This window comes from Carlito syrichta, unplaced genomic scaffold (genome assembly GCF_000164805.1).
Source record: "Carlito syrichta isolate Samal-C Ts95f unplaced genomic scaffold, Tarsius_syrichta-2.0.1 Scaffold308910, whole genome shotgun sequence".
Taxonomy (NCBI): Eukaryota; Metazoa; Chordata; class Mammalia; order Primates; family Tarsiidae; genus Carlito; species Carlito syrichta.
The window spans coordinates 1,252,145-1,264,726 of record NW_007253006.1 but is presented as its reverse complement, the minus strand read 5'-3'; the positions used below and the strand labels follow the sequence as shown (position 1 = coordinate 1,264,726).

The 12,582-nt window shown below is 38.0% G+C and overlaps 1 pseudogene; it reads left to right on the top strand.

Moving 5' to 3' along the window:
- The first annotated feature begins 6,551 nt into the window (after nt 1-6,551).
- LOC103268802 lies at nt 6,552-8,673 on the top strand (annotated as a pseudogene).
- The last annotated feature ends 3,909 nt before the right edge of the window (nt 8,674-12,582 follow it).

The following is a 12,582-nucleotide window of genomic DNA, read 5'->3' as shown; positions in this document are numbered from 1 at the left end:
GATGTTTGTGATTATATTCCACTCAGACATTTCAGAATGATCACCCACTTCAAGATCCTTAACTACATTTGCAAAGTCCCTTTTGCCATGTAAAGTAATAGTCACAGGTTCCAGGGATTAGGGCCTGAAAATCTTTGGGCCCATTATTCAGCCTACCATAGCCTCATTGACTTTCTGGGCTCTGGTGGAAGAGGGAGATATCTATTAAGTGGACATGGACATGGTTGTTATAGGTAATCCATAGTCTGAGGGCCAGAGAAAACCTTAGCAATGAGAGTGATCATACTTACCTTTATGAATGCCCCATCTGGAGCTAATCACACTTTTTGAAGGGAAAAGGACAGAGCCAGTAATACCTGGTCACAGTATGGGTTCCTGTCTGCCCCAAGGCAGCATTTTAATTTTCCTTAAGGTGACAGTGAACATTAAAAATAATATATCCTGTTGTTTTTTTCAGTGAGTGCTTTTCAGAGTTCCTATCTGTTCTCTCCAGAGACAATTTACTTCTATTCTAGGCCTCTGGTATGTTGCTTTATGCTGTTCAAATCTTCACTGAGATTTCCTGACTACCAGGAATGTTAATATTTAGGTCAGTTGATTGCATAAAAACACTGTTGTATGTCCATGTCAGCTGTGGAAAAAAGCGTACCTTCTCCTGTCTGCCATCTGCTACATCTTTTCTGTATTCTTGATTGAATCTCCCCATACAGCACATCTCTAAAGTTTTGTCCTGATGTCCTATGTTGCTCTGCCCCCTTTTTCTCATTGGCTTATCGGCATCCTGTGGGGCTGCTTTCTGTCCTTGTCTGTGAGTCTGGAGGAGCTCCTGACACTTGCTACCTTGAGGCTTTGCATCATGAAATTCACAAAATTTGCCTGGTGGAGTTCTTTCTGCCCTGTAGGCAAATGTGTTTTGAGCAGGAAAATATATGCATATATTCGTTCAACCATTTGTTAAACAAATGTTTATTAGATATCACCATGGGCTTAGCATTTTACTAGTCCTAAGGGAATAAAGATGGGCAAGGCATGAAAGACTTTCTAATCCAAAAATAAAATATTTACTATTTATTGAGAATTTGCTAGGTGCTATATAATGTGTGATTTCTAAATGCATTTCATTTAATCCTCACAATGACTTCATGAAGTAGATATTTTAATCCCCATTTATATATGAAGGAAAAAGCACAAAAAGTGTAAGTTATTTGCCAAATTCACACATCTTGCAAGTGAGGTCTCTAGGACTACAGTCAATCTGACTCAGGGGCCTTGAAACAGACCAGAGTTCAAATCTTCACTCAGAATGCAGGTGATTTGGGATATATTTCCCTGAGCTTATTGCATATCCCATCTTTAGTTTCTTTCCTGGAAATGTAAGGGAGTTCTTAGAAAGTAGAACAAAGAGTATCAGTTACTCTCACATATTTTGCTTTGAAGGGTCAAAATTGCTGTGTTTCTTTTGGAAAGCAATATGGCAGTATATAGCAAGATACTTTAAAACTTTAAACCTAATTATAGCCCTTCTGGGAATCCACTTTGAAGAAAGAACCAAAAAGTATGGAAAAAGCTTTACTTCTGAGGATAATTTTGAAATGGTATAAAGAGAAGTAGAAAATATCCTTATGCTGCATTCAGATGTGCAAAGGAAATATAACTGCCCTTTTCTTTTTTCCTGTAACCTATTTAATCTTTCTCTTGAGTGTTTATCCTGCCATCTCTTCATGCTCTTTCTGCCCTGTGGGTAAAGTAGAAATCTAAATGTATTCTCATATGGTTAGTTTAGCTCAGTCTCTTTGGAATAAATTCTCAGTCATTCACATCCTTACCCCTCTCTTTGGTCCTCACCAAGATGGCATCTGGGTTTGGGGGGAGGGAGTAAATGCATCCTTATGGTTGTCAGAAGACCCTGGAAGCACATGCATATGGCTTTGTTCTGTACTCTGCTTCTTTTGGACTCTGTCGATGATCCTTTTCTCTGGACATTCTGCTATCATCTGATGCTGAAGTTTTAGGTGGTGAAATTATGGTAGGCTCTTTGGGCACAACCAAGTTCTGGTGGCTGACTCAGTATTGCCTCCGTTCAGGCTAAAGCTGTGAATCTTCTGAGTCTGAGGTCTGCTAGTGACCCCTACCCCCCTCATTCAGTCCTTGGCATAGGTACAACTTTCCTTGTAGCCTTCAGCTTCACGGTCAAGCCATGTCTGAGAATCAGTATAAGGGAACTGCCCAATCTGAGTCTCAACCTTTCCTCAGCTGAGGGCAGGCAGGCACATCTGCCCCTTACTCTTCATATGCAGTTACTAACCTAGGCTGTCTCTCTGCCTGACTCCCTGGCAATACTAGGTTACTACCTTGGTACCCAGTGAAGCATCATCCAGAGTGCCAATGGAAAGCCAGGCCAAAGTCCCTCCTGCTTTCAGCTTTTCCCTATAAAATGCATGTCATGTTAGGTTCATTAGATTATGGACAGTATTTTTTTCTTTCCAATTTCTGTATGTCCCTAAATATGATCATAATACTTTTTATAAATCATAAGAAGAGGTTTTTTTTTTTTTTAAACTATGGTCTTACGGAAGAGCCTGGTTTGCACTCCTAATTAGGTGGGGGACGGGTGTGGGATCTTGTACTCTTTCTGAGTACAGTGACTAAACAGCATAGGACTGACTCTCAAAACATGTAGATGAGGTCACAGTGGGTAGGCTAATCGTTATAGGTGGGTAAAGGAGACAGGTCCTAGAGTCATACCCTGGTCTTCTCAGTCACATTCCCTCAATTTCTTCTGTTTCTTTCTCCCTTGGAGACAGACTCACTCTCTCTGCAGTCAAATTAGAGAGTAAAGGACATATATGAACGTGAAACACTCAGGATTCACCCCCCACTGACCTCTGTTGCCCTGGCTGGGAACACTTGCTTTTTAGAGTGCAGAATCTTCAGCATTTTGAGGAAAAAAGTTAATAGATCGATTGAGAAAGGAGACAGGGCACAGTGACATTTGGCAAGGGAAAGGCTAATTTGGGTTTTGGTCAGCAGGGTGAACAGTTTCCTCTGAAGAGAAGTTCTCAGAAAGACCCAGGTTCCATGCTCAGCTTCTCTCTGGCTCTACCTCATAATGGGATTAGGTGGATATTTTTGTTTACCTTCTTATCTATTATTTAATGGCCCCCTCATTTAAGTCCTTCATTGTCCACAGTTTTAGTCATTTCTTGAGTTTAATTCAGTGACAGCACTGCAAAACCATTCAGCAGGAAATGGCTATAATATGTTTTGCAGACATCAGAAATACCCCGAGGAGAAAGTTAATGGGAGAGAACATAATAAGCCTTTCTGCAAAGAGTAAGATGTGGGATATATTTTATCTTAACAGTTTTCAACAAAGCCCCTGGAGGTTGTTTTTATGTGGGTAGAAGTTTCTCATTAAAGTATGTCTTTTTTTTTTAATTTGAAAATTTTTTGTCTTAAATATTTCTGTCCCCAAAGAAAACTTCAGGCCAAGCCCCCTCATCTCCAGAGATTTCCCAATTATATTGGCTAATCTTGGTTGTAGACATACCAGTTCAAGCATTACAAAAAGCTTCCTTTTCTTTTCCATGAGAATTTTCCTTTGGGAAAGAGGTAATTTTAGGTAAAAGTATCTTTTTAATAAGACACAGAGAAAGACAAAAATCCTAGTAAGTGATTTTGTCCAATAGTTGTAGACTAAACAAATTAGAATCTGATTCATGGGCTGTGTGTGTGTGTGTGTTTGTGTGTGTGTGTGTGTGTGTGCACACGCACTAAACATGTACACAAGCATAAATCAGACTGAGGTGGCGGCTCAGTATTTTTGTCAACACTAAGGCAAACTTACTAAAAGTCGGGTCACTGTTTCTACTATTTTGCAGTCACAACAGCATTCATAAATTCTCTCCCCATTTTCTTCATAATGGCATCTTTAATTCTTTCACTTTTGACTCAAGTGGCATATAATTCAACTTTATTTATTTATTAGTTTTTTGGTCACAAAAACTATTTTCACTTGACCCTATCAAGTACAAAATTCTTGAATTTGAGAACTTAAAACATGTCTGATAATGTAAAATCCAATAGCGAAGGCTTCTATTCTTTGCTGTTCCTTGATTATAAATAATTGTAATCAGTTTAGAGACAGAAGGCTCTGGGTTCAAATCTTTGTGATGTTAGAAAATCTCTTTAATGTTTTGCTTTCTTTTACAGGCTGATTCTGATTTTTCTTAACATAATGTTTTTTAAAAAGTGAAAAAACTTGGAGAAAAAATGTTGAGTCAGTTTCAAATAACAAGAATGATAGTATCAATTGGGCACCTGACTTGAATTTTCATTCCATGCTGTGCACATTAACCCCTTGCATATATAGTGTTCCATACTTGAGGTAGCTGTGAGTTGGCTGTCTTACAGTGTTTCAAACAGTTTTACTAAAAAAATTAAAATATCGGTGATACCCATGACATAAAATAAGTATTTAAGGTGATGAAAATATTAATTATTTGAATTAATTTGAAAACTCCATACATATATAATTACACCACTTTGTACCCCGTAAATATATACAAAGATAATTTGTCAACTTATAAGAAAATATTTAAAAAATAAAAAAATTAATGACATTCTCTAATATATAATTGTAAATACAGAAAGCAACAGCTATCTCAACACACAGTCAAAAGGAAAATCTACTAGGATTACACCACAGAACACTGTGTCTCTCAATCATGTCATGCAGTTTGAATTGATTTTTCTATTATTGTCTCCTCTGTGTAATGCTGTGCATATGTGAGCACCTGTGAGCTCAGTGTTAACTAACTTGATCTGATTATCCTTCCTGTGGCTTGAACTCTGAGAGTCATTACAAACCCTGGAAGAGGTAGTCTTTCTATTTGCTTGTGGATACTTAGATACAACAGAGCCTTGCCCTAATGATGAGGGGGCAATGTGTTGATATACTGGCCTTCAGCTTCACAAAAAGGGGAACCATTCTTAAGGACCCATGCCAATACAATTTTAAAGGCCCCTTCAGTGATATATAAGGAATCTATTTATGGTAAAGTCACAAGAACAAACAATATTATCACAGAACTAGGGGGAAAAAGGTGGTGACTAGGGAGAAAAAGGAGGATCAGTAGGAGAACTGGGGTTGAGAAGATATCTATTTATATATTTGTAAAATGTTATAAAACATAATTGTAAAAATATTAATAGCAAAGATGGCAGAACAACAGTAGGTGATTGCTTGAACAGAAAGGGGCTAAAGACCCAGTGGGAAAGGAATGTGTATCTCAGTTGGTCTTAAAAAAAAAAAAACTGCCTTATTTTATTTTATTTTTTGTCTTTGATAAACATTTTTAACAAAGGTCACATAACAATAAGGAAATAGAATTTTGCTTGCTTGGAGTAAGGTGGAAGCTGAAGACAATGTGAGGCCTTCTGTGTAAGCCCCGAGAATGAGAACTGCCTGTGATTACAAAGTGAATGTAGATCTATCACGATGGGAGTTCTGGGTCCTGGTTCTGACATGAGAAAAAAAAAGATGGGGAGAAGATATGAGGAAGACAGGAAAACAGGGATCCTTGATTTGGAAATAATTTCCTTTTCCTATAGAGAGATTCTTCTGATTTAGAATAATCCCTTCTATAGTTTATTTTCCTCAAAAACAAAGCATTGACTTCTTACCAGGTATATTAATTTGCCAGGATTGCCTTAGTAAAGCTTCGCAGGCTAGGTATCTTAAACAACAGAGGTTCATTGTCTCACCATTCTGGAGGCTAGAAGTCTGAGATCAAGGTGTCAACAGGGTTGGTTTCTTCTGAATTCTCACTCCTTGTTTGTAAGTCATGCCTTTTTACTGTGTATTCACATGGTCTTCCCTCTTTGTGTCTGTATTCTATCTTCCTCCTCACACCATTCATATTGAATTAGAACCCACCCTAATGACCACATTTTAACTTAATTACCTCTTTAAATATCCTAAGTTCAAATACAGACACATTCTGAGGTACTGGAGGTTAGGGATTCAACATGTGAATTTGGGGGAGACACAGTTCAGTTCATACTACCTAGGCACTAAGATAATTTCCTTTATTTCATCCTCCAGTCTCTTGTAAGCAACAGAATGCACTAAATTAGGAACCTAGGAAACTTGGTGTACTTTACAAATGTTTAGAGATTTAAATTACGTAATTTAGAGACATACTGTAGATCAAGAAACACAATATTCTTTCATTGCCTCTAAAGGGTGTGATGGGAACTCTTGGCATGTCTTCTGTATTTCCAAACTCCTGATATTTGATATCATTTTTATGAATCTAAGATGTCTCTATTAGCCACTACATTTTATGCAATTAATAATGTGGAGTGATTCTATCCTTATCCTTTTAAAATGATTAGCTTGCTAATTATACATTTAAAAAATTTGGGATCCACTCCTGGGTAGAGGGACAAGGATGCTAGGTGTGACCTAATCCTAGCAATCGGGGCATGGACCTGTAAGCCAGTTGCAGTTATGGTGGTGAGAATGATTGGGCCAGGTGGAGGAAGACATGCTGCTTTTTGAGGTGCAAGTATCATCTAAGGGAATTGGTTTAAATCCTGATACCAAAGTATGGCAGGAAATTCCTCCTGGAAATACTGATGCCGCCCCAGTAACTCATGGAATGGAAAGCTCTTGTCATGAAACAGCAGCTAAATCAGCATCTTATCCTGAGGGTAATATAGAGTTGACAGAAGATATATGAAAGAAATATGAAGTAATGTATTCTTCATCTTGTAAAATCACATAAAGTACTACAGGCATTGACAAATCAGCTGATAGATTGATTTTAGGAGCAGAAGATCTGAGTTACCAAGTATATGACATTCTGGAGAAAGCAATTCAGCAGTTTGTATGGAAAAAATCTAAAAGAATGCCTGAGGAAATAATTAGAATTATTTCTCACAAGAAAATTTGTCAAAGAATCTTTACTTGGCATCTCAAATGAATAGTGGTCAACTTGTCCCAATTTGGACAGCTGCCAATATGAAAGAAATAAAAAAGATCTAATTCTGATCTAATTCTTGACGTGTTGAGATCTTCACCTGTGAAACTGTGGTTCACGTTAATGAGAAGGGTAAGAAAGTGAGACCAAGTCATAAGCATTGTATTGTGATTCTTAGAGAGATTCCTGAAACAACACCCATAGGGAAAGTGAAAGCTTTTTTTTAAAAATGAAAACTTCTCCAAAGTCATAAGCTGTGAGTTTGCACACAGTAGCAACTGGCATATCACTTTCAAGCCAGACACAGATGCACAACAGGCTTTTAAATACTTAAGAGAAGACGTTAGAACACTTTAGTGTAAGCCAGGCATGGCAAGGATAAAAGCCATCATACATTTTTTGCTGAGAATGACTACCAGTTAACAGATTCTAGTATGTATAATCAGCTCATTCAAGCTCAAGCACAATATGCCTCATCAGTCTTTTGTGCAGACTGTAGATAATACTCACCCATAATACTTGGATTATAGTACTGTGTCTCAGTCTTGGTCTCCAAATCCTGCACCTTACTTTGAAATACCACTGGCTCCCTTTCCCAATGGCTGTTTTGTGATTGGCTTTAATTCAACAGGATCTTATAAAACAAATGCTGTTGCTATGAATATGGGTCAACCATTCCAAAAATTCATGTAAAGTCTCATTTTAGGTCATCCAGTGGTTCAGAATATCCATTAGAGGGCTCTATGTCATTGTGGTATGGACCATGAAACAGACTTAGTTCAAAGAACTTTCCAACTGAATGACATAACTGTACAGATACAGAATATCAGGAGCAAATTTACCTTCCAAAGAAGACTCCTACTTTGCAGATTAAACAGAATGGGGACTATGTTAGAGGCAGAACTCTTTTCAGTGGTTGAAGAAGACAAGAAGATAACAGAATCCCCAAACCCCATCTTTCAACAGCTGAAGCAAAGGCTTTAACACCACAGTTTGACTTTCCTCAAATTTTCCTCCTTTACCTGGAACTTCATCAAGAATACCTGGTGAACTCATTTTGGAGAATAAGATGTCTGATGTTGTTAAAGGTATCTACAAATAAAAGAATAATGAAGAGTTGAGAATTAGTGGCCCAGTGTCTACAGAGGAGGAGCAGAAAGACTGCACTTCTGCCCAGCAACTCAATATGAGTGCCAGTCATCCATGTGCAGCTGAGCTTCCTGTGTTAAGCTCAAGTCAGCAAGAGAAGGATCTCATGGAAGATTCTACTGCTCAGAAGGATGTTCTCAACCAGATGACTATCCAGTTTCTTCCCCAAGTGCCGCAAAGCCACCAGGAGCAAGTATTGCTTTATCATGTAATAGTAACATAAATGTAGCTGTGGTTGTGGCCCTGTAGGAACGCTGTTAAGTTACAATGAAATGCTCCAGAAACCCCTAAAAAAACAACTTCAGTTCTTGTGCAGCCATGAAGAGAACTTTGCTTCAGTGTAGCAATTCCTACCAAAAATGAAGAGAATGGAGCTCCTGGTAAGTCGTTGAGCAATCATGTGAGAATCCAAAAAACAAGGGCTGGTAAGAATTATTCTGGTTTTCAAGGCAATACCAGTCCCAGGGGAGCATCTGGAAAAATTAGGGAACAGAGATGCCGGTTTAGCCAAAAGCCTATACCTCAGGGAGTGACCTGAGCAAGGAGCAATATGTATTATCCAGTCATCAAAATAAAATAACAAGAACAACAACAATGAAACTATTCAAAAACTTCTCACTTTTCCCATTAAACTTGTGCTATGGCTATATTGAACTGTTTTGGAAGGGAAGAGATAGCCAAGAAGGAAACAGAGAAAGCACACCCTTAAATCATGATGGATGTGATTTTGAAATTCTAGAGGATTCCAATCAGTATAAAAATAAACACAGACACATATGTACATATATATGCACACATGCATATACCACAGGTTAATCTTTATGTTTTTGTTTGTGATTTTAGCATACAGAGATTTCTTTGCTTGGAATACATTTTGAGAGTTCAGATTTAGCATGAAAAAAATTGTACATTCTTCAGGATAGGAGATGAGGGAGTGAGATAAAATTTTATGAAGAAGAAGAATTTCTGTAAAATTAGGCATTCCTTTAAAAAATTTATTTAGACATGAATAGACACTTCTCAAAAGAAGATATGTAGGCAGCTAACAGACACATGAAAAAGTGCTCAGCCTCACTAATCATCAGAGAGGTGCAAATCAATACCACATTGAGATACTTTCTAACTCCAGTGAGAATGGCCATCATTAATAAAACAAACAACAACAGATGCCGGTGAAGATGCAGAGAAAAAGGAATGTTTCTACACTGCTGGTGGTAATGCAAACTAGTGCAACCTCTTTGGAAGACAGTGTGGCGATTTCTGAAAGAACTAGAAATTGACCTTCCATATGACCCAGCAATCCCCCTACTGGGAATATAACCGGAGGAACTCAAATCATTCAACAGAAAAGATACCTGTACACACATGTTTGTTGCAGCTCTATTCACAATAACAAAAACATAGAACCAACCATGCTGCCCATCGAAGCTGGACTGGATTAAAAAAATGAGGTATATATACACAGAGAATATTATGCCACCATAAAGAAGGACAAACATATGGACTTCGCACTAACTTGGGTGGACTTAGAGTCTATCATACTCAGTGATTTATCACAGAACCAAAGAACAGAGTACCATATGTTCTCACTCATAAGCGAACCTTGAACAATTATAATACTATAATAAGAAAGGGATTGGCAGTATTGGGAAACTGCTGGGGTGGGGGGTGTTGGATTGGCAATTGAGGGAAACTGCCAGGGGAGGGAGGGGCACACCTTATTAACAAGGGTAGTTGCATAATGAACATTTGTATACCTAACCCTGAATTGTACCCCACATTTTAAAATAAAATAAATAAATAAATAAAATTAAAAATCTATTTAACATTTGGCTTAGAGGATGCCATCTCTGACTGTATAGCTTTGTGTTGCACAAAAGATCAGTAGTTGTGGTACCTGTTGTGGGTGTGAGTATGTACAAGAGTGACTGAAGCCAGATATGTTGTCATGTTAGTAGATGATCTGAAAATTGATTGTAATACATGGTAGGTTTTTTTCTAATTTGAAATTTAGTTTGTCTTTTCGTCCTTACTAATATTTCATTTTAACAAACTGTTAAGCTCTGATTGCACTTGGAGATGTGACAACTGATTAGTTTAATACTCAAAGAAAGAATGGGGGTTATTCAAAAAATTAAAAATTCCATCTTAAACCAATAGAGAAGTCCAATGGACTTCAGAGATTTAAACTACCCTGTGATCCCTGTCCCCCCTAAAATTGGGAAACAAACACAATTTTGTTACTCCATTTGTTATTTTCTGTTTTTTGACTGTCCACCTCATCTCTACAAAAAATCGGAAAAATTAATCAGGCATGGTGGCATGCACCTGTAATCTCAGCTACTGGGGACGGGAGATGCTGAGGCTGGGGAGGATCACCTGAGTCTAGGAGGTCAAGGCTGCGTGAGCCATGATCATGTCACTGCACTCTACCTTGGTGACAGAGTGAGACCCGACTCAAAAAAAATTAAATTAAATTAAATTACATTACATTACTTTAAAAGTCAAAATATAGATGTTGGTGAGAATGTGGAGAAAAGAGAACCCTTATACACTGTTGGTGAGAGTATAAATTAGTATAGCTTCTATGGAAAACAGAGATTTCTCAAATAACTAAAAATAGAACTACAGTTCTACCCAGCAATTCCACTACTGGATACCTATCCAAAGAAAAAAGCAATAATTATTTATGACAGTACTTATCTATTTATGGTAGCACTATTTACAAAAGCAAAACTATGGAACCAACTAAGTGTCTGCCAATGGCTGATTGGATAAAGAAAATGTGGTGTACAATATACCATGTAATACTATACAATCATAAAAAAGAATGGGATCATGCTCTTTGTAGTAACAAGGATAGAGTTAGAGGCCATTATCCTAAGTGAAATAGCTCAAAAAAAGAAAATCAAATACTCCATGTTCTCACTTATAAGTGGAAGGTAGACAATGGATACCCATGGACATAAAAATGAAAATACTAAACACTAGGGACTCCAAAAGACAAAAGAGTAGAAGAGGGAAGAGGACTGAAAAAATTACAATGTTCACTATTTGGGTGATGGGTACACTAAAAGCCCAATTCCCACCGTTATGCAATATACCCATGTAACAAACATGCACATGTGTCCTGTGAATCTAAAATAAAATTAAAAAATAAATAAAGTGTAAGTAATCAAACCAAGGGACATCAGAGACCAAGAGATAAGCTCAAAAATCCCAATTCTTCACTGAAGCAGCCCCTACAGGATCCTGCCCAGAGACATAGGAGGAGGTAATATTGCTGGTTAGCACTTTATACCATTTTATCCAAACTGCCCCCTCCTTTTGGCTCAAGCTGTAGCCTCGCCTGCTTTGTCACCCCACTGGCTGCCTATGTTACTTTCTTGTCTGATCTTTGGTGTCCTCATTGGTAAAGTGTTCTGAACATCTCTTTAATCACACATATTCAGGCAGTGATGTGAATGATATAAAAGGGCTTTGTACACTGTAGTAAGGAAAGGAGACTGGGACACTTACTTCTTCCCATTTTTTCCAATTTGTGCTTCAGAATTATTCTCCTAGGCCTCAATCCCTTAATTCTATTTTAGCCTTTTGGTCAATCTTTGCCTACAGAAGGGCAAAATGACATAGTATACCAAGAACAGGGACTAGTATTACAGCCACATCTCTTCTCTCTTCTATTTTCTATAATCTCACTTAAACCTACAAACTGGGACCATTTTTCTGATTGGTGGAGCCTGCTAACTAGATCAAAAGGGAGGGACATGTATGTTTCATAATGGGCATTCCATCATGAAATGCTTGAGGAGCTAAACAGTGGAGTAGGTCTAGGCACATCCCACTTACTCATTTTGACTTGTTTGGACAAGTGAGTAACTAGAGCTCTCATTTGAAAAAATTATAAGAAAACGATTTCAAATTTCTCACTCTCAACTGGTCTTCACTTTCTACTGTTCCTTTGCTCTGGTAATTCAGTCCTCCTTTCTCCCATTTTCCCTCAGTTTTTAGGGCTGCTCCTTATTCTTCTGCATTAACTAACCTTTTTGGTTTTCTACCCTGTTACCTCTGTCTGACTAATGTCATCCTAAGGTAGGATTCTACCTTAAAGATAGCCCTGCCCAATTCTGCCTCTATTGGTTTTAAATCATGCATATACTGCAACCATGTTTGTCCAATTTCCATTATTCCCCTTTCTTTCCTCCTCCTCCTCCAAGCCCTTGTTTCTAGCTCCGTGTACTCTTGTCCCCACCCACAACCTAGCCACCCCCCAAACAGACCTGATGATTCACATATCTCATGCTGAAGAGATGGTTTACCTGACATTGCAACAGTTCTCAGGCAATTCAGAATTGGCAGGACTGTGGATTCCCAGCAACCTGGCCTGATGGACAAAGGGAATGTAAGATGATAGCAAACCAAGGTGTGGAAGGTATCTCATTTGTTC